Source organism: Schistocerca nitens, chromosome 9 (assembly GCF_023898315.1).
Source record: "Schistocerca nitens isolate TAMUIC-IGC-003100 chromosome 9, iqSchNite1.1, whole genome shotgun sequence".
Taxonomy (NCBI): domain Eukaryota; kingdom Metazoa; phylum Arthropoda; class Insecta; order Orthoptera; family Acrididae; genus Schistocerca; species Schistocerca nitens.
In genome coordinates, this window is record NC_064622.1 from 297,863,359 (window position 1) to 297,889,921 (window position 26,563).

At 42.7% G+C, this 26,563-nt stretch overlaps 1 protein-coding gene across 1 annotated transcript in view; it reads left to right on the top strand.

Annotated features, from left to right (window-relative positions):
• LOC126204436 (uncharacterized) overlaps positions 1-26,563 on the top strand; it is a 384,821-nt gene that overhangs the window by 158,010 nt on the left and 200,248 nt on the right. The window lies entirely within an intron of this gene.

Sequence of the window (26,563 nt, forward strand, 5' to 3'; positions counted from 1 at the left end):
GTCGCTAGTATTCACTTCTGTCAACACCTGCTTGCTTTGGAACTGGAATTATTATCTTATTCTGGAAGTATGAAGGTATTACGCCAGTCTTATATAAATTGCACAACATGTACAGTCTTCAGTATTGGTATTGATCTTACCAATATTTCAGACTATTTGCTTTTACTATATATTCAAAATAGTGTTTCGACATTCTGGTAAAAGTCTGGAAAAGATTCATATCTAACATCAGTTCACGAGTTAAATTTTCAGAAGCAGTACACCAACTTGAAAAAGATTGCAACCACAAAGTCCAGTTTCTCCTGCTCTTGGTAAATTTTCTTCATGTGGAATGCAGAAGCAGGAGAGCGGCATTGCTTGCTGGGCCATATTGTTAGCAATATGTTTCAATAGCTCCTGTAAGCGGATCTTAAAAAAATATTTTGGCAACGGTCTGTACTTAGGAAAAGTGGCAACTCGCACCGTGGTTTGGATTCCACGCTAAACAGTAGGTGCTCCCGTAACTGACTGGGGAAATCTGTTCAAATGGCAAAGGAAGGCAAGAGCACATCACCTCGAATAGGGTCACACCTAGTTGCATCACGAGTTTCAAACTAGTGCGACTGAAAACAGTTTTACCTCTTCTTGTATAAAACTTTACCTTTTCTATTATAAAACTTTTTTTTACGTGTAATATATTAAAGTTGATGATAATTGCAACTTCAGTGAGAATGATCCAAGCTAAACGAAACTCGCAGTAGAGAAAACTATATCATCAGTAACTGATTAAGATCGCAGACACATGCGGTGTACAGGTAGAGCCAATGCTGTCTTCACTTATGTGACTGGAGAGATCAGTTTTACGCAAAGTTCAGTCTGTGAAAACCTGTCAGACGTAGTGGAAACGTGATATCCGATGTTAGTGTGCTCTTTAGATGCCAGAGGACACAGTATCAAAGCGAGAGCTCGAACGGAAAGGTATACGTGGCCTCCAGGAAATTGCCTTATGGTAGCGTGACATTTCGCTCCGACAGGGACCGATGGATAGAAGAGGGTTTTAAGCAACTACAGCGAATCTTGAATCACGCACTGTGAGCGCAGTAATTAGTGACTGTATTTCTTCCGTTTGATCATAGCAGTCACTATTGTTGATTTATCTTGAGTGCACTGGAAGGGTTTTGGACCTGTCTTTGGTATCAGTAGTACGCCGTCTGATATGGGTTGGTCCGGTGGCAAGCATGCTATGAGATAGGCTTTCATTGTCCAGAAACCACTAATGACAGGGACTGCAATGGCCCCGTTAACGCCGTCTTTTACGAGCTGAGCGGCAAAATATACTGTTTCCGGACGAGTATCCCTTCACTCTGCCCTCTGTATACAGACTAGTGCAAATCCTGCGATCTGTCCGCAACGGTGCTCAAACGTGCAGGCTTCCAAACACAAAGCGTTAATGGATAATGACAGAAGAAGAAATGAATTAAAATTTGTGGCACGTCCGGGACTTGAACCCTGGTCTCCTGCTTACTACGCAGATATGCTAACCATTAGTAGTATGACTAACACAACTGCATGGACTATCCTACTCCTGTGCTCTCCCTAACACAAACTACAATTCATCCCTTCAGCCCATTTCCCCCCTTCTTTAATTAACGGTGGTGTAGTGGTTAGGACATCTACCTAGTAAGCATTGCTTCGGTTCCTATCCTTATCAAAGATAAAGTTGAGACTCTTACGTCTGAAGGAAAATGCGTTCCTATCAGATCAATAGATCACCTAGACAAAGTATTATGGTTTGTAGGACTATTGGAGCAAATATGTGAAATTTATTACTTCTTACTATGGAAATTCTGGATGGCTGTCAATATGCTGGAGAGGTTGTAAAATCAGAGGTACTGTCCCTCTTTCAAGCAAACCCAGCACCCATATTTCGGACACATGTGGCGAGGAAAGTGCGGGCCACCTTCGAAGTAGTGGCGCACACATACCTTGTGAAAGCAGATAATTCAGCTGCATACTCTCTCCTCCCCAACCCACCTCCCCGCCACCTCATCAATGTGTTGTCATGAGTCAGATAATTTACAAGTCTATGCGCTAAGATCATTCGTGCACTGTCGTGCATCTAGTCTGTGGTATAAAGACATCGGAGACACACATCCTATTTCTTTTGCAATTTTCGCGAGTATTAGTGTGTGTTAGGAAGAGTGCCTTTTTCTCCTCGCTCACTGACCTGTTTACTAACAGGCTTTTTGGCGAGTAGCTGAGTTGCTGTGCGGTACAAGCGCGCCCGGAATCTTGTGCATGTAACGAGAGAGCGTGCCCATTTCGATGCAAATAAGCTCCTCGGTTCGTTTAGAAGACGTAACGACAGAGGGAAATGGTTATTGCGTCCATCAGTCCACTGGGCTGTGTCATAAGCTGATGCTATAGCGGCGAGCGATGCAAAAGTAGCGCTCGTCATGACCAGATACTGGACAATTCAGATAGCAACTGGGTGAGCTTTTCTCCTGCGCCACTACCGCAGCCAGTCTTGGACTGGCTTGGTGGTCAGTTTCTTACTACTTCTTCTCTATGTACATGTTACCTCTAGCATGCTCAATAATTTGTTTTACGTATTACCTACTTTTTTATCAATTCGACTTTACCTCTGTATTCTTCCTTTCCGTTCAGAGTTAACCATTCACGAATCTCCTACCGGTTCCTCCTTTTGTTTAGATTTTCTAGTACGCACCACAACCTTCCATTCCACTGTGTACTTGCCGTTAATGAAATCTGTTGTTTCGCTGACAGTTGTATCCTTGTCTTGCCCTTACATGCTGCTCAGGATATAAAATGAAGGAACTTGAAAGAGTTACGCGTACTTCTCAGGAGCGTGTTTTTCGAGGAAGAATTGAAAAGATTGAATATCAAAAAATCCTTTCTACACTACAATAAACTTATTTCTCAACAACTTCCTTCACCACAATACATTTCATCCGACATCCAAGCCTTGCAGGAAATTTGATGTTTTGAGCTCCGCAGAACGATGAATCTGGCCATAATGATTTTAAATTTGGGAGTAGAAAATAAACGCTAGTGATTTGTTCTGGAGAATGCAAATATTTTAGTAGTTGCAAAAATGGTTCTGAGGTGTTTTTAAGCATGTCAACAGTTGCCGTTTACCTTTTTCCTCGCACGTGATAGCAAACCGTACTATTAAAAAGAAAAACTGTTGCCATGGCTTTTCCTGTAAATGTCTCTGTTAAGGCATGATGAAATTTTCTGGTTAATACTACTCGTGCGTTGTAAATTTTGTCTCAAGTGTAATGATTTTTATCAATGTGATTGGCGATAGTGTGCAGAGTGCAGAGTCTGACTGTTGGTGTTGATAACTATTAGAGAAAGGAAAAGGTGCAATCCATTGCTGACACATAGTATATTACTGCAAAAAGTATCCAAAAGTTCACAGAATATTACTCTCAAAAAGCGCCCAGTTCACTGGGGTCAATCATCACGTATGTCTTTGCTTTCACCCCATGTGCTGCTGTGGAGAGGTTTTTGAGACGAGTTGCTTTCAGATTTGAAGTTGCAGGTGAAGATTTTATTACATGTGATACGCTGCTTCAAAGAAATATGGTGTGTTACTGACACTGCTAGGAAACGGTCCCACGCTTTCTGTTCTGATCGTCATATCCAAATGCTTGTGCAATAAATATACGAGGGTGAGTCATGTGACATTAAAATTTTTTAAAAATATTATTTATTGTGCAGACGTGGTACAAAACTGTATCACTTTTCAACATAATCTCCCCCACGCTCAATGCAAGTCCTGCAGCGATTACAAAGTGCATAAATTCCTTTACAAAAAAATTCTTTTGGTAGTCCGCGCAACCACTCATGCACCGCGTGGCGTACCTCTTCATCAGAGCGGAACTTCTTTCCTCCCATTGCGTCTTTGAGTGGTCCAGACATACGGAAATCACTTGGGGGGCGAGGTCTGTGAGTATGATGGTTGAGGAAGACACTCCAGGTCTGTGATTGTTGCAACTGTTGTACGGGCAGTGTGGGGCCTTGCATTGTCATGTCGCAAAAGGACACCTGCTGACAGCAGTCCACGTCGCTTTGATTTGATTGCAGGCCGCAGATGTATTTAGGAGATCTGTGTATGATGCACTGGTGACAGTGGTCCCTCTAGGCATGTAATGTTCCAAAATGACGCCATTTTCGTCCCAAAAGAGTGTCAGCATAACCTTCCCTGCTATTGGTTCTGTTCGAAACGTCTTTCGTTTTGGTGATGAGGATTGGCGCAATTCCTTGCTCGCTCCCTTCGTTTCCGGTTGGTGGAAGTGAACCCAGGTTTCGTCCCCAGTAACGATTCTTGCAAGGAAGCCATCACCTTCGCGTTCAAATCGCCGAAGAAGTTCTTCACAAACATAAACATGTCGTTCTCTCATTTCAGGAGTCAGCAGCCGTCGCACCCATCTTGCAGACACTTTTTGAAACTGGAGCACATCATGGACAATGTGGTGTGCTGACCCATGACTAATCTGTAAACATACTGCAATGTCATTCAGTGTCACTCGGCGGTTTTCCTTCACTATGGATTCAACTGCTGTAATGTTGTGGAGTCACAACTCGTTGTGCCTGACCTGGACGAGGAGCATCTTCCACTGAAGTCACACCATTTGCGAACGTCCTACTTCATGCTGCTGTGACAAACATGCATCACTGTACTGAACCTTCATTCGTTGATGAATTTCAATAGGTTTCACACTTTCACTACAAACCGAATAACAGAACGCTGTTCTTCCCTGGTGCAAGTCGCAAGTGGAAGGGCCATCTTTATACTGATACTGCGACGGTATGTGTGCATCTGCGCTAAGCTGCCACCTACAGTCCATTCTGCACGCTTTTTGTAGCACGCTTACCAACTTACAGGAAAACGGCGCGAAATTTCGATTTGTTATTACAAATTTAAGGTTTTCATTTGACTCACCCTCGTATATTCACACTAAAGTTTGCAATCGTCCAACATACCTTTGATTCTGTTGAGCATATACACAGTAGTGATCAGTTCTGGACTTACCGACCATTAAGCATCACGTAATAGTTCCCTGACTACTCAGATTTTTCTGGAAGTTCCAGCCAGTTATCTAATTCAACCTCTGCTCACTATGAAAATAAAAAGCAGTCAGCATAAATGAAAAGGATTTTTGAAGACTACACCGCCATTCGACTGTATATTACTGTATTTTTCTTCTGTACAGTCTAGATTTCGACTTTTACGCCGTTATCGATTACAATACTAAATATTCTTAGACAATTAACACGTCATATCTGATAAATGATATGACGTGTTAATGGTCGATGTACATTTAGCACTGTACTCGATAATGAAGTAAATGCCGAAAACTACATTGTACGGAAGAAAAACACGTAATATACAGTCAAATGGCGGTGTATTCTCTCAAAAATTTCTTTAACTGAGCAGGAATCGAAGTACAGAAAGGATTGTGCATCGTATCTGTTCCCAGAACGACCATTGAGAATACTTTACCAATAAAGCGGAGAATACTTTACCAATAAAGCGAAACGCGTCTGACGTAATACTTTTTATCTTACACTCTCATATAACAAATATAACTACTTTAAGCCATACATATAGTATCTTCAGACTTTCCTCGTCATAAGCAGCATTTCGCTTGAATGTTTTGTTTGCCAAATCGCCTGTGCGGAATGGAATGTGAAGATGACCAACGAATGTCTAAAACAAAAGGTCATGTACAATACGACAATCACTCTTCTCAACAGTCATGATTTTGTGTTTTGTTCTGAAAATAGTACTGATCATAACAGCTGCTACGAAAGATGATCGTACAAACATATTTCTGTTGCTCTGATTTTCTTGAGGAGTTCCCTTTGTTCATTTATTTGGTTAATGTTCCCCAGATTTGTTATTTTTGGGTTCAGGTCGCTGTAGTGATACTTCCGTTATTTCTAGCTACCCTGTTTCCACATTGTCGAGATATCAGTTCAGAGATTGCCAATTCAGCCCTTGGCGAGATGTTCTTGGGTTCGCTCGTTATGTGACTTCTCTAGTCTAGGATCTCACGCCCATGTTTCCCTACCCTCTATCTAATTACCAAAGCACATTCATTTTCATCAGGATCGGTCTTTCTGTACGACAAAATTATGGATGTTGAGTGTGTGGAATTTGCTGTGATTGTTGGCCGCTAGTATGTACTGTTAACGGCTTTGTTTTGTTTGTATTTATTATTAATCTATGCTGTTTTAGTGCAGCTGGCAGTACTTTCAGCATTCTATTCCTATTCTATCGTGGATGTTCTATTAAAGTAGTATAAGCACTTAGTGCACAATTTACTGTTGTTGCTGCCAGAGAGTAGAATGAAACACGAAGACGGTCTGAGCAGTTCTTGTAAGTGTCACGTAGCGCTGGACGCACAGACTTTGAGACGCGCGAACAAACGGCTGTGTCCACAGACTAGGCATTCTCTCGACAGTAGGCGGAGTATGTTGTGGGGATGGGTTTATTTCGGACCGCACGTGTCGGGTTTTTTTTTTACTCTGCCGCTTGCGCTGATTACTCAAGGCTCCTAACGTCAAAACCCTGCTCTCTTCAAGAAACGTTGTTCGCACACATTTCCTTCTAATACCCTTGTTCCTTTGCCAGATGTTTAACTGAGGCTCTTTGGACGGAGTGATGAAGGAGCAGTATGCTGTATTCCATGATGTTTCGTTCGTCTCTCAATTGGCCTCAATTTTAATTTCCCAGGAGTCCCCGAAATTCAAATTTTACAGAGATTATGGGAAAGAACTTGCTCTCCTTATACATGCAGTTTATTGTAGCTGGGGGACTAACGAAGAGTACCTAGTGACTGGAGAAAGGCACAAGTCATATCCGTTTTCAAGGTTGATTCTAGGGCAGACGCACATAATTATAGTCCTATGTAGCTGACATCAATCTGTTGTAAAATTATCGAGCATGTAAGTTTTTGGAGAACGAAAATCTCCTCTGTAAAAAATTGACATGGATTCCGCAAACAGCGATCTTGCGACACACAGCTCGCTCTGTTTCTCTGAGATCCACAGCGCTGTAGACAACTGCACACAGGTTTTCCTTGAATCCAGGAATGCATTTGACACCGACCCGCACTGCCATATAGTGAAAAAATACGGCCGGTCAGTGTGGCCGAGCGGTTCTAGGCGCTTCAGTCTGGAACCGCGCGACCGCTACGGTCGCAGGTTCTAATCCTGCCTCGGGCATGGATGTTTGTGATGTCCTTAGGTTAGTTAGGTTTAAGTAGTTCTAAGTTCTAGGGGACTGATGACCTCGGATATTAAGTCCCATAGTGCTCAGAGCCATTAAAAAAAAAAAAAAATACGAGCTTATCGAGTATTTGGGCCAGATATACGAATGAACTGAAGGCTTTTTTTCCAGAGAGAACCCTAAATATTGTTCTTAACGGAACAAAAATCGACAGATGTAAAGATAATTTGCGGAGCACCTCAACGAAGCGTGACAGGAGTGTTCACAGTGCTTATATATGATCTAGCAGAAAACGTCGGACGCTCTTTAAGACTGTTCGCGGATTGTGCGATTGTCTTTAATGAAGTGGCAACATCAGAAGATAGTAACGATTTGTTGACTGACCTTTAGAGATTGATGAATGGTGCAGGCTCTGGCAGTTGACCCTGAACGTAAATAAATGTAACACATCGGGCATACATAGGAAAAGAAAGCCACTACTGTACAACTGCACTATTGATGATAAATTGCTGTAAACATTATACATCGTAAAATATTTAGGAGTAACGACCTACAGCGACCTTAGATAGAATGACCACACAAAGCGTATGCCAAATGAGATTCATGGGGGAATCTTTAAGAAATGTATTTCATCGACGATGGAAGTGGCTTAAAGGCTCTTGTTCGACCGATTTTTGAGTATTGTTCATCAATATGGGATGCTTACCAGAGAAGAAGATCCAATGAAGAGCGGAGCGTTTCGCACGGGATCGTTCAGTCGGCGCGAGAGCGTTACCGAGATGCTCACCAGTTCCGTTGGCAGACGTTACAAGAGAGGCGTTGTGCATAACGATGATGATTACTTTGTGGGGCGCTCAACTGCGCGGTCATCAGCGCCCGTACAAAGTCCCAATTTTTACACGGTCCATTTTCTTTTCACAGCCCAATCTAGTCACCCTCACAAATGATCATGATGAAATGATGACAAAACAAACACCCAGTCCCCGGGCAGAGAAAAATCCCTAATCCGGCCGGGAATCGAACCCGGGACCTTGTGATCCAGAGGCACCAACGCTAGCCCCTAGACCACGAGCTGCGGACATGTTTGTGCATTACGGAGAGGTTTACTATTCAAATTCTGAGAGAGCGCTTTCCGGGAAGATTCGGACTACTCATTACTTTCTCTCACATTCGTCTCGCGTAATAACTACGACCAGGAAATTCGGGAAATTAGAGCCAATACAGAAGCTTATCGACGATCATTCTTGCCACTCGCCGTTCGCGGGGGGGACAGGGTAGGGGAGGATACGTTAGTGCTACCAGAAGTACCCTCCGCCACCCACCGTTAGGTGGCTTGCAGTGTATGAATGTAGATGAAGATGTAGAATTATTAAGGAAGTAAGATGTGTCTGCAAGAAGGCTATGTCTGTATCACACTGTCGAATTTCTGTGACAGATCTTTTATACAAACTAGTACTACGCTCTTTTAAATATAAAAGCTGTAATAATTTAAAAGTTCCCCAGTAGACCGTCAAAAATTTTATAAAAGATTCTTGACATAGATCTTTTACAGTATTACGAACCTGAGGGTGACATTGGACAAACGTTACCCTTAGGTCCGTCAGAACAACCTATCTGTCTTGTACGCGTTCATTACATAGAGCATTTTAACAAACAGTGTAGGTTTTGACGGGTTATTTGTATTACATGAGAACCATCAGGACGTAATTGAATTTCGATTGTTGTTGTTGTTGTTGTTCTGTACTGTGGAAGAGTGACAAACAGCCGCGTAGTTTCCGTTTGTTTATACTTTATCAGTGCTCTTCCCGGCAGGAAGTGATGTAGACGTACACATCACCTGTTCCCTAATGCCCAGAGCTCCAGGAATAGATACGGCGTTAACAACGCGGATCTGGATGCTTGCAAATTAAGTCATACTTTCCATTCAGCGATAGCATTGGAACGGGAATTGCCTGCACGACGTAAAGACTCGACGTCCTTCAGAACTAAGGTGACTGACGTTAGTACCCTCGGCGGCGTTGTGACTCGGAGAAAACAAATTTCACGCCGATACTCTGAAAACTTGCCGCAGTGTTCTTGGTATGGACGGCTCTGGAGAGCGAAGTTAGGGACAGAAATATGTCCTGTGACAGTTTTTCTCGAACGAGTTAACTTTAATTTGCAAAGTTGTGTAATTCTCTTTTGTCGAAGTTTGTTGGAAGCAGTTCTTTGATAAGGCATTAACCTCTTTCCGACCACCGCTTAATTTAAGACGTCACGACGAGTCTTATCTCTACGAAGAGATTAACTTGGCTAAAAAAAAGGTGCGTCTCTTAGCACAAATTTAAGTTACTCGATTATACTCCATGCTGCTTTGAGAGACTTAGACCTCTCAGATTATGTACATCGTCTGTAGTAATGCGTCTTCTAGAACTCCGTCCCCGAACTGTCACTGATAAGGTCCATTTCTGTGGAGGTGTTAAAGTCCCGTGGATGAATAATCTCTTTGTGAAACGAGATAGTCAAATTGGTATTGCTGTAAAGTTACCTCTTATTGTTAGCCGCCAGTGACAACTACCTAAGGTTATGAACAACGGACGAGAGAGACTTGCCAGTTGGTTTCGTGCGGTAACAGGCGTTACGAACAAAAGCACTGATTGTCAAAGCATATTATTAACTGAATGAAGTAGTACGTAGATCACTATACAGCCAGTTTCGTTATCGTAAGTATTTCAATTGCCGAATTACTTCCCGTTGAAAATGAGAGAGGGCGGTGCTACAGAAATTGTACATCGCAATCCATTTGCTTTGTCTCCAAGATGTGTCATAGAACGTCTTTCTTTTTATAGCGAAAGCATATTCGACTCATAAGCGTTCCAGTTACCAAATTCAGTAATTACGTACAATTTAATAAGTGGCAACAAATGAAAATTAGCCCCAGGCGTACGTTAAAAACTGGGGTTCCTGCTGTATAGCTGGCAGTTGCCTTAACCATTTGATATTCGAACACGCCTCCAGACCCTTTACCAAATTATCTGTAGTCACTGCTGTTTTCACCTATTATTTCTAGTCACCGGAATTCTTGCATACTTCTAATTGAAAGAATCTTATAGTCAGTTAGATCTGTGTTCTATGAATTAGTATAAAGTGCAATGCAGAGGGTATATTACGACCATCCTGTTCCATAAAGACTATGCCATGAAAAGGATTGTTTGTAAAAGTAAGAGTCTGTTCGTAGTGTTACTAGTCCACTTCCATGTTCTTGTTCAGGACGGCAGCTATATTAATGGGCCTGAAAATGCTTATATACGTTATCTCGCACTTCAAATCCCGACAATATACGTTGTGTGTTTTCTTTGGACACAGACTTATTCTACTCTCACATGGTACTTGAGGTTGAGAACCGTTAATGTCCACTTCAATCAGCCTCCTCAAGCTTGCATTCAATACTACTCTATTCTGTTTAAGGTTTGTTTTTCCGGCTGTGTTATTGTACGTTAACAGTGATAGGCAGCAGGATCAGTGGGAAAGTTGTTGGGCCACTCTGCGCTGTGTGTTGTGTGTTCTGGTGATTGCAGATTACAAGCGTTTCCACTGTTGTGCAGGTATTTTCAAAGAAACGAAGGTGACTGGAGTAACGAAGCTAGTAAATCTTAGTTCCGTTATTAGTCGGTAACGAGCATGCGGAGACCACGAGCCATTAACACCAAAATAGTAAGATGATGATGATGGAACAATCTCCGAAATTTTGTCGTTAGAGTTCGGGTTCACTCTATATACTTATAGGTTCAAAGACATTACCTCATCGTTTAATATATTAGATAGTTTGAAAATAGCATTTGGAAGAATTTAGCGAGATTTTCACTAATTCTTTGCAGCTGACCGAACGCTGTAGAGTTGAGTCGCCGTCTATGGATTTATCCCATCCGATTCCATGTCGCCGTTATTACATTCCACTGTGGACTAAGGAATGCAGGCGCGCACCCCAGAGCTATTGCAGACAGAGAAAATGCGCTCAGTCCACTGGGTCGTCCCTCTAAGAGGACACATACCAGCTGTCTCCGTCGGACGCCGGCGCTTTTTCACCCGCTGGGTGGGGCGTGTCGCAGAATAACTCGCCCAGCATCGCGTGGGTGTTGTGGCCAGCTATCGACCCTGGCTTGGGCACGTCCGCCCACGGATTAGATACGGCGGCTTACCACAATCCCACGTCACGCTGCCGCTAAGTGGATTGCCGAATTTGTTTGCCCGCGGCGGGCGCGCGTCATGATCGCTCGCTCCGGCAATCCCCTCTTATCTCGATAGCGGCTTTTTTGCCAATCACTTCCCGGCACTGCCCCCTGCTGCCAGGAGCTCGTGCGACCTATACGTATACACGGTGAATTTCAAGTCACCACCGGTTGTTGCTACAACCGTGAAAAATTTGATGACGTCCTTTGCACAGTCGATATTTTGGAACGGCGTTAAGCCGTCCTCTCACGGGATATAAGAACGCAGGTGGACGACGATCTCGTGACGTCACATGAAATAAAGAATCTAGCATGTGAGATTGTTGCCTCTTGGGGAGGGACATGGCCAGTGAGGTGTAATATCAGTTTACGTCACAAGCAGAATATCGCAGCCGCCATATTGTATGGCGTAAAACATCGTATTTGTTAGGTTTTGCCGGCCGGTGTGGCCGTGCGGTTCTGGGCGCTACCATCTGGAGCCGAGCGACCGCTACCGTCGCAGGTTGGAATCCTGCCTCGGGCATAGATGTGTGTGATGTCCTTAGGTTAGTTAGGTTTAATTAGTTCTAAGTTCTAGGCGACTGATGACCTCAGAAGTTAAGTCGCATAGTGCTCAGAACCATTTTTTTTGTTGGGTTTTCTTTCTTTTAGAGTACGTGGTATGAATATAAGCTGTTTCCAAGCATCAGCAAATTGAGGATTTCTCGAAAACTCATCGTTTTAGCTACGATTTGTTATAATAAAGTGGCAGGAAACTAAACGTCTTTAGGTAAAGACTTCGTATAGTTGTTTCTAGTGTTGTAACTTCTGTGCTACAGAAGTATACCGTTTCAATGCTACCGCGTAATGATCTATCAAAAGCTCGACTTTTTGGTACAGTTTGCATATTAAATATCAAATAATGACATTTGTAGCGACAGCCTTTAGAGAGTAGTCAGTGTATGCTATATACGGGAATCTGGTTGTTATGTCGAAGATGTAGCGCAATAGATAACGTCGTGAACTGTTGAGTTGCGAGATAAAAGCCAACAGGTTCGCATTCACCATCTTCCAAATTTTTAACCTCACGTTTTTTTAAAAGATTCTGGGTCTTTCTTACTCATTTAAAAGAAGTATTATATCAAAAGTATATGTTATCTTCTTATTATAAGTAATGTATTTGCCGCAATTCATGCTGCATAGGCCAACGACTGGAATGTTCCCCTGTGGCCAGAAATATTAACGTGACTACCAGTCTATGTCTGAAGATAAACACAATTTACACACCGGAAGTTTTTGCTATTATGAAACTTCCTGTAAAATATATGTACCCACATCCGGATTTATGGACTGGCTCATGTCTGTATCTTTTCGGTGAATACAGTATCTTTTTCTGCGATGAGAGGGGCTTCGAAAAAATCTCCTCTTCCGTTCCAGTGAAATTACGAAACAAATCTCGTTCTTAAAATATGTGTTGAAGTACATTGTTTGCTGAAGTACATTGTTCGCCGTTGGCGAAGAGCAAGATGGCATAATGTTCTGGATCATAAACAAAGTGCAAAAGTTTGGTTTTTCTCTGTATAGAATCAGCTACATGCGTTCAACGAACTTGCAGATGACATGATGTACGCTGAGAAAAATCGGCAACAGAAAGGGCACAGAAAATTTGCCACAAACAGCGACAATAATTCTTCCAAACATGCCATAACATACAATAAATAAGATTTAAAGAACACACTGATGATGGTGATATTTGTCGCCGAAACTACGAGGTTTGGGGAATACATAAGTAAACAAATAACATGGTGGTTTGCGTCAAGGCGAACACACAATTCCGTTATTGTTGTTTTTTTTAGGAAACACATTCTATCTACATATAACATCTATAGCAGCGACTGCGAAAACGGCATCGTCGTATCTGACATATTGGAATGATAGGATGGGCGTTGCGCCTTACGTTTTTCTAATTGAGTTCAGCATTTATTTCCAAGGGTAAGTCTGGAACATTTTGAAATTACTTGAACGGGTTTTGCGACGTGAACCTATACGTGAGAAATGAAACCGCGGTAATAGTATTTGGCGGAAATCGAAGTCAATTTAATCAGCCCGACATGCAAAAGTAATGCATTTTAGTGATAACCTTCCACAATAACAGAATACTAAGGAAATATTCGGGACCAACGGGAGATCGATCAGGTCAACGAACATCTCCATAAAACTGCGTTACGGGTGTAAAAACTGAACCGTTTGAAGTATGAATTCCTGCCACATTCTTCAGATTTAATGATTGCGATTTCCATGTATTCCGGCTAAGGATACTTGTTGCTGGAAGACATTTTGATTCCATAAACATGTTACAACGTCAGTCTTAATCGATATTTTGTAGATTTTCGGAAATTGCACTTCAGGATGCGATCTACTCGCTATAAACGCGTTGGATGTGGTGCATTGACTTAAAAGGGACTACGGTGATAAGTACGTGCGTTTTTACCGAGAATAGTCTTTCCTGACTTGCTGGGAATTTTCCCATTTGTCCTAGTAGTACTAGCAGCTTAGCAACCGTCAGTATTTGGTTGAAGCTAATGGGTTACCACACAAAGTTGGACTAACGAGGTGTGTATCACTTTGAAACACAGCCCTCCACACGTCGACTATCCGACATTAATCAGCGCGCCGCGCTTCCAATTACTGCGACCCACCCCGTACAGGGAGACGCGCTCGTTACCTCAGAGACTTGTCGTGCTGAACCGTGTTTTGGATTAATGTACTCATTTTCTCTTGTCGGTTTACTCTGCCACCTTCAAAATCGTCGCCGCAGGAAAAGATGCAGTAGCAGATCGCTGTGTTGTGTCTCGCAATGTCGCCTGGGTTTCCTCCGCCAGTCGATCATGACGAAACCCCTGTCCATTTAAAAACAGTTTTAAGCGACACAAAATTACCCGTGAGCCGAGCCGATAAGGCGAGGTGGTGTAGGTCGGTGGTTTCCGATGAATAATAGTTAAAAATACAGCACATGATGGGGAAATACTGTGATTTGAAATCGCAAGTATGTTGTTGTTGTTGGTGGTGGTGGTGACTTTCACATGGACTTTCGCTACACGAACGCAAAGAAACATGTTGCTTTCGCGAAAATGCACGTTGAGAATCTTATTTACGGAAAGCCAACATTAAGTAACAGCTTTTATGGTTATGGAATCTCGCCAATTCCGTCAAAAAATTGAAATAGTTTCGGTTCCCTCCAGTGATATTCCCTCTTTATTTGCAAAGTTTAAAGCACATTCTTTGACGCAGCCATATGGCTCCTATCCTCCTATCCTCCTTTCCCCCCTCCCCACTATTTTCTTTCTTAAATTGCTGCGACGAAAAGAGAGGCCTCATACATCTGGCTTACCATTTCATGTCAAAGCTTGCCACACACATTTAAAACTGTAATATATATATATATATATACACACACACACACACACACACACACACACACACACACACACACACACACACACACACAGAGAGAGAGAGAGAGAGAGAGAGAGAGAGAGAGAGAGAGAGAGAGAGTTCGGTTTTTTTCTGGTGTATCTTAACTTTTTAGGTCTATCCTGAATTGTGATGGTGCTTTAATCGTTGATATTCGTCGAATTTTAGCGTAATTTGCATGTTCGCAATATTATGCATACCGTTGTTCTTCATGTAGCGGGAAATTTTGTGAAGTATTGGTCAATTAGCGAAAATGTTAAAGTAGCGAAAAAAGGATGATTCAGTCGAAATATTTTGTGAGCTTTGATATACGTCCGTTAGAAATCCCACTTGGAGCAATGACTTTTCTTTACATATGTGATTGAATGGGGTCGACCTTTAGCAAAACAATTTTGTTTTTTATTACATACATGCTTCACTGCAGTTGCAACATCTTCCGTGGGCTTTTATTTTATAGCTGACTTCTAAGACCTCTATGGAAGTGAAGGGAAGTAGTATTAGTTGTAAAATTTTCTATTAGAATAACATGTCGCATTTAAGTTCGTTGACTGTGAATTGCTATTTTATAAAATTCCCTGGGTGTTAAAGCCGTGACGTGCCCAAGTTCAAACGCGAGCTTTATATATATATATATATATATATATATATATATATATATATATATATATATATATTTTTTTTTTTTTTCAACATGTTTTTCGTCAGGAGCTGACTGACTGCCAAGAGAGGTATGAGAGCGTGTTTTTATCAGGACGACTTGCTACTGATGATGTGCCGTCTCCGGGGCGGGATTTGCATGCGCGAATGAGGATCATTGGCAGTGAAGAAATTGCAAATCCTCCCCTCATTCCTTATGCCCTAAGGTCGTGATTACGGAGCGGAAGGAGAGTGGAGACGTCCCGTACCGCCACCACACCCGTTACAGACCGCGTTTTTAATTTTGGATCCTCGTGAACGCTTTCTGTGGCGTCCGTCCCGGGCTGCAGTGAGGTTAAATTCAGTGATGCACATCTGAATTTCTACCGCGTCTTTTATTGCTCTAATGGAAGACGAAGCATGAAATAGTGTTATTTTCAAAGGAAATCATCTTCTTTCACAAAGCCATGTTCCAGAATACCCAATGTCTCGAAGGTTCTATATTTGGTATTACGTTTATGTCCAGTACAGCACATGGATTATTTGCCCTATAGAATTATCTTAAATCTTTCATTCCTTATGTTTATCCACTCATGTTTTAAGTTCATCACGAAACAAGAATTTAGAGATGTGATACGCGCTTATTGCTCACTCAAGCAGATTTTTTTTTCCTTGCGCTGTATATTGATGTACTATGTTATCTTAGAAACTTAAATTAATTTTACAGTTCACTAACTTCCATTTCAAGATTAGTTAAAACTAACATTTTTTTGTAATGGATAGAGGTGCAAATCATGAAATTATCCGTAGGTATTCGTGATGAATAATATGGGAGAACCTTCAAAGGCTCGTGTGTTCAAATGCCAGTGGAACATTTAGGCCCTACTTTCTCTTTCTAGCGAGAGCAAAACTGACATAGAAGCTAAATCTTTAGAAGACGTTATCATTAAGAAAAAGCAACAAGGCACGTAATTAAATTAGCTGGAAACAATTCCGAGGTGTAGGGGTGAAGCGGTATCTCGTTGAGCAGTTTCCGATGCTGGGCGATGATCTCGGCAGTGCCAATATTTAAGATTTAATGCACTGCTATCCGCTGCGCATATATTGCACTATCAGTACTTTTCAAATATTACTGCAGAAATGTTGTCGGACCAACGTTAGCGAGAGATCGTTAGTAAAGTGCATGGGAGGCCAAGCAATGTTTAAACATTTGTGCTTGCAGACAAGCTACGAAACGTATGAAATAAGAAACACGTTAATGGCGGGTTGTAAATTAGGAGTGCTGTCACAAGTCGGGTAAAGAATTTTGTTGCTGGCATACGTACGGAACACAGCATGCAGTAGCATCGAGAAGGGGTAATCTTATTTTTTTCCTCTCTGTAGTAGCCGCATTCAGTGCTAATAATTACGGCAATATTTATTTTTGCCACATAAATCGTAGGAATACATAAGTAAGACAATAACTTTATTTGCACCAGAAACGAGGATAATGGAATGTAGTCGAATTAAGTCGGATGCTGCTGAGGGAATTAGATTAGGAAATGAGACACTTAAAGTAGTAAAGGAGTTTTGCTATTTGGGGAGCAAAATAACGAATGATGGTCGAAGTAGAGAGGATATAAAATGTAGACTGGCAATGGCAAGGAAAGCGTTTCTGAAGAAGAGAAATTTGTTAACATCGAGTATGGATTTAAGTGCCAGGAAGTCGTTTCTGAAAGTATTTGTATAGAGTGTAGCCATGTATGGAAGTGAAGCATGGACGATAAATAGTTTAGACAAGAAGAGAATAGAAGCTTTCGAAATGTGGTGCTACAGAAGAATGCTGAAGATTAGATGTGTAGATCACATAACTAATGAGAAGGTATTGACTAGAATTGGGAGAAGATGATTTTGTGGCACAACTTGACTAGAAGAAGGGATCGGTTGGTAGGACATGTTCTGAGACATCGAGGGATCACCAATTTAGTACTGGAGGGCAGGGTGGAGGGTAAAAATCATAGAGGGAGACCAAGAGATGAATACACTGAGCAGATTCAGAAGGTTGTAGGCTGAGTAGGTACTGGGAGATGAAGCTTGCACAGGATAGAGTAGCGTGGAGTGCTGCATCAAATCAGTCTCAGGACTGAAGACCACAACAACAACAACAACTACTACTACTACTACTACTACTGCTACTACTACTACTTTACCAGCTGGTATTCACGTAATATCTGGATTGCCTGTCGTATATTTGATCAGTTGGGGTCATTATGGTTTCCAGTTAATGGGAATGTGAAAAGATAAATATTCAAAGATGAAAAACGCGAGTTTTCGCATCTTTGCGTAATAGGCGCAGAGCGTCACAGAAATTCCGTACAAAGTCCAGCGGGAACCACTAGAAGAAAGGCATTGTGACTCAAGGAGAACCGTACTAACAAATTTCAGTGTGGCGACGTTGAATGCGAATAGAAAAAGGAGCAGAACTTGCTGCGACACACATTTTGCGCTCCGTCCGCGAGTGGTACCCCATGTAGGCTCTACTAAGCACTAAACGGCGGCTATGGCTATCGGAATGTAGCTGTAGACGTAGATAGAGCTGGTGGTTCGGTGGATTCGGCGTCTGCCGAGCGGAACGTCGCCAACTATGCCGCCAAGGCCGGTGCGGTTTATCTTAATGGCTGGCGAAAGCGGCGCAGAAATAGACGCGGCCCGCTGCCGACGCTCTGCTCTAGTCCAGTGGCCCCTGGACAAGGACACGACTAACCCACGGCTTGCGCTGGCGTCGGGAAATGGCTGCAGAGATTTTGCGACTGATGCGCCGGTGTCGTGATCTGTTTTCCGCACATACCTACGTGGATCTCGTTAGGCACTGTAAAGTGAAACATATTCTGAGGGCGTGCTTATATAACATCAGTATCGGCACTCGGTAATAACAGAAAGAAAGAAAGAAAGAAAGAAAGAACTAACCCACTAGTACCCGATGGCAAGAGAAATGGCAAATACCTAGGAGTAATACTAGTCCCAGAGAACAGCGCGCAACTACAAGGCTCCACTTGGTTATGTTTTGTGCCTTAACTGTCAACCACCCTCTATGCCGATCTGCAGCAAGCGCTCATGGATTCCATCTACCACCTTTGATCTTCCTAATGGACTTCTTCCGCAGGGAGTAAAACCCATGCTTTTCAACGGTCATTATTGTTTATCCATTTGAGCGACATGTTCTGCCCGTACTAGCCGCTTGCTTCTCATCAGGCATACAGTGTTTGGTCTAGTGTAGATTTCATCCAGCTCGAAATTATGCCGGATCCTCCATTCTTCAGTTATCCAGACCATCAATCCTTCTTTAAGTCTTCTGTAGAAAACGAGAAGATTATTTAAGTATTTTTTTCCGGTCGCTGGAAGTTTCACAGCCATACAGCCCTACTGGTTGGATCATGGTTTTGTACAGCTGAAGTCTCAAATACCTGGAGAGACTTCGCTGTTTAGAGAAGTCTGAATGAAGTATAATCGATTTGCGGCTTGGATCCTCACTTTGATTTCTGTCTCACACGATGCGTCCTCTGTAAAAATTACCCACTGATATTTAAAATTGTTAACTCGTTTGTATGATCGCGTTCCGACTACCAGAGGCCGAAGTGGCTCTCTTGAATGATATGAGTCCTGCTTATCACCAGATCCGTCTTCTATTCATGTGCAAGGAGATTCTGTCCTCTGCCGCCTTCACTCTGTCGCTCATCCGAATCACAGCGGAAAAACTGCTATTTCTGTCGCAACCATCTTAGTTTTACACCACCCTCATTACTTGGATAGTGTTCCTTTTTATCGGAAACATCGTTTTCAGTGCTCTTTTGACCACAGGAAGTAGCTACGTACAGCCACAACAAGCTAGATGTACGAAGATTTTTTAAGAAAATTAGTCTCTCGACTTGATAGTTGTTTGTTGATTGCTTCTAATGGAATTTTACACACACTAGTTTGGTAACAATTAATAGATTAGATAATCCTAACGCACTTAGATTTTTACTAACAAGTTACAACCTTATCTCCTTAACCGCTGCCGTGAGACACAAGACATTGAAGACCTGTCTTATGTTAGTCGTTCGCGATCGACACAGCCAGCTAATGACGGCTTTCTATAAATTACGGTTCGTAGGCCAGCTCGGATAGCCGCTGCGCATTAAAGCGCCGCTTTCGGGATGGGGGAGGTGCGACGGTCCCGGACAGTCCGCCCGGAGAATCAATGAGGGTCGGTGTGCCGGCCAGCCTGGATGTGGCGGCGACAGAAAGGACATCCAGCCACCCCTTAAGTTAACCATGCCTAATCCGTTATTAACTGTGCTGACGGCGCGCCTACCAAGTCATAGGCATGAGAAGAACAGGGGAGGAGGTGGAGGAGGATGGTACTGCAACAGAAGTACGCACTGCCTCTTTGGAGGCAACTGGGAGGGACGTGTCGAACCACAGTACGCTGCTGTCTACACACGTTGAGCCAGGGAACACCTGGAATGGAACATGGATCATTGACCACAGGATCTTGTGACTGACAAATGCAGAATTTGTCTGGCGGTTACTGACATTTGTAAAAGAATGCAAAGACGCCCAGTGCAAGTCTCATGTATGTAGTCACTCGGGCTCAACAGGGAGATGGATGTTATATTTTAGAGGCGGATGTAGGACGCCGCTCGTCGGTGTCAAGAGTAATTTGAAGGCTCTGCGGTGTTGGAGCACTACCCTGCAATCTATTGTCCAGTCCTTCGGTCAAAATGTGGGTGACAAGTTTGTATTTCAAGAGGGTAATGTACGAGGTAAAACCGTCAACATCTCCCTCCAGGAAACAGGAATCAGCCGCATAGAGCGGCCTACAGTACATAATGACATGAAATCGCACGTCTTCCTTATTTTTATATAGCGAACTATGAAATTTGGCCTGAAATTCAAACTAAGAGTTGACTACTGATAGAATAGTGAATGATCTTAGAACCGGCCTGAAGTGAACAGGTGCCTGCTTCATAGCTATTGGTTGAAAGGCGTTCACCTTTTGCACAGAACGGCATCCGCATTTAAAATGTTAATTTAGAACGCTAAGTTACATGGTGGATGTGGAATATATTAGGTGGTACGCGTTGGCAGTGCCTGTATGTATGCTTACGGCTGAACTAGTTACTTATGTAAGCAGCCTGTCGCCACAACTTCCGTTAAGTAAAAAAAAAAAAAAAAACACTCACGGTCTTGAGGATGGCGAACTGTAGTAGCCAATTGGACATATTGGAGACTAGTACCGGCCGCCTGACTAATATCACCGCGTGCAAAGAACAACGGTAGACGTTGATGTCGCAGCGAATATCACACCTCTTCGTTACCTTTAACTCTCTCAACTACAAGTGAGCAATGGTATGGCATACTCAATCCTCTGCAGATAGTGTTACCTCCAAACAAATACTGAATGTTTACAGAAATAATTACAATCCGTTTAATACTATCAGGCGCCGTAATTTGGAACATCAAAGACGTGTATGAACTGTAGTTACGTTTAAATAGCACTGAGACGAGTGAATCACGCAGATAATTTCTGACGAACAAGTGTTCTCATTAGAAAATGCAACAACAACAGCTTTTATTTCAGACGATTTGTCTTTGTTCCAACACTGGGTTCAGAAAATATTATTAGTCTGTGCTTTTTACACATCTTATCTTCGCTTTTGATCTTGCGGTCTAATATTGTTAAAATGTGGAGAACTATGTAGATCTAATCAATTTGCTTCATTTTCCACTGTTCGCCGTTCAAACGATGGAAATTTCATTAAAGAAAGACACTTCATTTCATTGCATCCCATTTTGTGATCTGTTGACTACATATCAAACGTTAACGGAAGACGACTGACTGAGACCACCACCACCACCACCACCACCACCACCACCACCACCACCACCACCACATCGGCTAGATGATTCCATCGCGTATTTATGGTGTTGCACAGTGCTGATACTCTTCGACTAGTATGAACCGTGTAAAGTGTTTCGTCTCCTTGTGGAAAACTCTTACAAAGTCGATCTGAGGTGTCACTACAATTGTACTGCTAAAAGACGTACCCACCTAGAAAAAATTGCAATGTGGATAATTTTAGACGTAGTCCTCGTGCTTCTCTGAAGAAACTGTACTCTAAACAATTTTGAAAGTCAGCATTTCTCTGCGTCTAGTAGGCAGGGACAGTGTTATTAAGATATGATTTTACCAAATGCAGGAAATAAGTGTTGCACCCATAGCCAGACTGCTGGTTCTGGCTGCAGTCAGCGTTTTGCTTCATGCAGTCCATTCCTCTGTTTCACGTAGTTACTTGTAGTTATGCCTAAGAAGCGATTTGAACGGCTAGCGAGAACTGCGTGCGTCCCCCAACATTGCAAAAGAAAGACTGTGAGTTTAATTTCTCACCAACGTCGTGATGTTTAAAAACTGACAACGAGCTAAGTTTCTAAGTTGGATGATGAGAGGAGAAAGTGGCTCGGAATATTATAAGTGCCCAGGAAATACGCAAGTAGTGTCGTAACAACAGCTTCGCATAGTTCAGAAAAGGCCTTTGAACCCAACGGTAACAGGTGGTGCTACAGACGAACAGAAATTCACGGAATTTCAATTTCGAACTCCGAATGTGAAAATATTTTGTTGACATCCACTGATATAGGGACAAATGACCATTGTACTAAAATAAGGTGAATCATAGCTCGCACGGGAAGATTTAAGAGCCGGCCGTGGTGGCCAAGCGGTTAAAGGCGCTACAGTCAGGAACCGCGCGACCGCTACGGTCCCAGGTTCGAATCCTGCCTCGGGCATGGATGTGTGTGATGTCCTTAGGTTAGTTAGGTTTAAGTAGTTCTAAGTTCTAGGGGACTGATGACCTTAGAAGTTAAGTCCCATAGTGCTCAGAGCCATTTCAACCATTTGAAGATTTAAGTGCTTGTTCTTCTCGCGCTCTTTTAGAGACTGGAACGATAGAGAAATAGTCTGAAGGTGGCTCGATGAACCCTCTGTGCGAGCCGCTGACAGTCTTGTAGATGTAGACTGCTGTCAGAAATAAATGTTAAACACTACACTGATCTTAGTTGGTGAAATGTTCCAATGCACACACGTTGGTAATCACAGTCGCCAAAACATTAGTTATCCCCAAAGAGACGTCACACTAATACCGCGTAAGGCCCCATCTAGTTTTTGGGATTGCCTCAGTTCGACGAGAAAGAGAATCCGCAAATTTCTTCAGCTATGCTATATCCAGCTGAAGCAATTCATTGATGATTAGGCCGCACAGAGCTACTGAATTGCGAGAATCTCGAATACTACATTTTATCCTCTGTTGCAAATAGTCTCAAACATCTGCTACGGGATTAACGTCGGGTGATGGCCTGGTGCTATTAGTCCCTGGTGTGTGTGTGTGTGTGTGTGTGTGTGTGTGTGTGTGTGTGTGTGTGTGTGTGTACACCGTAATTATGCTTTCTTACATCCGTTTTTCATTGTTGTGTTAAGTGTACTGTTGAGAGAGCCCACGAAATGTAATTACTGTTCAGACTTTGATAGAATATTTAACCGCTTTAACGCAAGTACTTCCATTACACTGAGTTCAGAATAGTCACGGGATAGCGATGTGCACATATACTGATGGCGGTAGTATCAAGTACGCAAGGTCTAGAGGGCAACGCATTGGCGTAGTTGTCATTTGTACTCAAGTGATTCGTGTGAAAAGGTTTTCGACATGATTATGGACGCACGAAGGGAACTAACAGTCTCTGAACGCGGAATGGTAATTTGAGCTGGAAGCATGGGACAAATCGTTAGGGAATTCAATATTCCGAGATACACAGTATCAAGAGTGCGCCGAGAATACCAAACTTCAGCCATTACCTCGCAACGCAGTGGCCTTCGGTCGTCCCTTAACGACCGTGAGCAGAGACATTTGCACAGAGTTGTAAGTGCTAACAGTCAAGTAACACTGCGTCAGAAATAAATGTGGGACGTACGACGAAAGTATCCGTTAGAACAGTTCGGTGAAATTTGGCGTTAATGGGGTGTGGCAACAGGCAACCGATGCGAGTGCCTTTGCTAACGGCTAGACATCGCCTCTCCTGGGCTCCTGACCATATCGGTTTGACCCTATACTTAGTGGACAGCCATGGGCTGGTCAGACGAGTCCCCATCTCCAATGGTAAGAATTGATGGTAGGGTTCGTGAGTAGCGTAGATCCCATGAAGCCGTGAACCCAAGTTGTCAACAAGGCACTGTGCAAGCCGGTGGTGGCTACTAATGGTGTGGGCTGCGTTGACATGGAACGGACCGGCCCTGTGATCCAATTGAACCGATCATTGACTGAAAATCATGTTCCTAAAAAACAATGCAATTTTTGTGGGTGACAATGCACCATGTCATCAGGCCACAGTTGTTTGCAGTTGATTTTAGGAACATCGTAGTCAGTTCGTGGGAATGATTTGGCCACACAGATCGCTCGACATGAATCCTGTCGATCATAATCGGAGGTCAGTTCGTGCACGAAATCCTGCACCTGCTACAATTTCTGCATTATGGGCGGTTATGGAGGCAGTGCGGCTCAATAGTTTTGCAGGGGACTTCCAACGACTTGCTGAGTCCATTACACGTCGAGTTGCTGCACTACGCCGCGCAAAAGGAGGTCCGATACGATATTAGGAGGTATCCCACAACTTTTTTCGTCACCTCAGTGTAAATATGTTCAGTAGTCATACGTTCAGGTTTACATATTGTGAACGTTGGCACCAACAGTGTTCTTCCAATCTGTGGATTGATGAAATAGCGCTGGAACCAATGTAGGCCCAATGTTGGCACGTCTCCGTTGCTTGCCGGTATTTCGACCAAACATCAAAGGAGGACATTAAGCAAACATCGATACGCCGACCAAACATTGGCTCAAAGATTATATTTCTGTCTCTGCCGTTTGGAAGCAGAGTTCGTTCGTTTCTTTGTTCGTCATCGTTGTCGTCGTCGTATTTATTTACAAGCTGAGTTTTCCCCAATGTCTCAGGAACAGCGGAGCAATATTATTCACGCTCAAAACCACAAATGCCCGTCTGCGACATCTGCGTTAAACAGGTTTACATTGGTTCTATAAGAACTCAACTGAATGTTGGCTCCAGTGCGTGGGCGGTGTCCCATAAATATTGGCGATTTTTGGCGCCAGCCTTGCCACTAATGTATGGACAGGTGTAACAGCGAAATTCGGCAACATTCCAAATAGGAAAGCTATTTCTAAAAACTTAATGTTGATCGTAATAACGCAAAAGTACTTAGCCAAGCGATATTTGGAAAATAATAATTTAACTGAAGCTTTAGAGCTACTCCCTGTTACGGGGAATGTTGTACACAATGCCATTTAGAAAAGTCTGAAATAACGCCACATCTTTATCATCCCGATCTTCATCAGCGACACGTTGAATATGATTCTTCAGTTCAGTGCATTTTGTCATTTTGCCACCGATTTGTCCCATCTTCTTTTACCATAGACAAAGAGTGAATATCCATGTACACTCTTTGACATAAAACTTGACCGGCGGCTGGCCGCTTCAGAGGCTAACTCCGCGCCGATCGCGACATGGGACACAAAAACTGGCCAACTCGCTAATTCTCTAAGTCCGGTTATCTGCACAATCTGGCAACACTGTAGACTGCGGCACTTCCTGGAGGAAAACTTGTCCCATGATAGAGAAACTCTAGGCTGATTACGCCTGTGGTCTAGCGGTAGCGTGCGTTGTTTCTGTTCATAATGTCAGTGGATCGAGAGCAGCTGGCATAAAATATTTTTAAAGCCTCTTCTGTCTGAATGCTGAAGACGTGAATGTAATGGTAGCGCAGATTCAATCTATTTCGCTTTGTGACACACCGATATCAAAATTTTATCCAGTAACGATTTTTCGGCAGATTTCCTGCAGACTGTCCTCCTCTGGACGCCGTATGCGGCAAAGCTCCGGGATCCATTTGCTGGCTACTGGCAGCGGCCGTGGCGACAGCAGCGGCGCTGCACTCCCCCGTTCTTTTTCGAAAGCCCCTGCTACCGCTCATCGCTTTTGATGATTTAAAACGCTTTATTATTAAATGTTGCTCCACAGAAAATTTCTACAATTTCCATTCACGCTCAAAAGCAACGGAGACAGACGCCCTGATTAGTAGGCGGGTATTATATTACATTAATCGGCAAGAGCTGAGTATGGCCCGAAATTAATTTTATAGACTGGGACGAAATTAAACCACCTCACTACATTCGATGAATTTATAAATGCTTCATACCTCGTTTCTTTTCCTTTCAAACTCAATTATTTGTGCAACTTTTGGTCAATGTTTGGATGTTTTCGTCAAGCCAGAGCGAGCGTCTGTGGTGTAAAGTGTATTACAGTTCTTGTTTCATTCCTTATGGTAAGTCTATGCGATAAACTGCGTGACTACCTTGCAATGCATGCTCTGTAGCAGTGCAGGAACACTGCACATTTGGAGTTCCATGTATGGGTTCATGAAGTATATATTGTTGATCGGAAGTGATAGTTAAGGTCATCAGATTTAAACCAGAAAAATTTGTCGTTTTGAAGGTTTCAGAGAACGGAAAGGAATTGCTAACGCCGTTGTTAGAAAACGTCTACAGTTAAATGCTATTGCAAAAATGTAGAAGAAGGGAACTATATTAATGAACATGTGCACTTCATAAACAACCTTCTGACATGTTAGACCTATATGACGAACAAAGCTCAAATTTATATCGTTGACAGTCGGTTTGAATCTTTTCAGGGTCTATTTTACAGTGAAGCACCTTGGAATTTGCAAAGCAGAAATCCATGATATTAACTAAATTTACTAAGTCGAAATCGGACGAAGATTGATGTTTAAAGGCATTCTTCAGATTTCGCATAAGAAATTTTTACTAGCAGTTTGCAACTCCATTAATTAAAATGGAAAATAAAAGGTTGTAGTCAGCGGCTTCTACCGTGATTCGAACTGCTATGTCTTATAGTACAAGCACTGCAACGCACAAGGGAACCT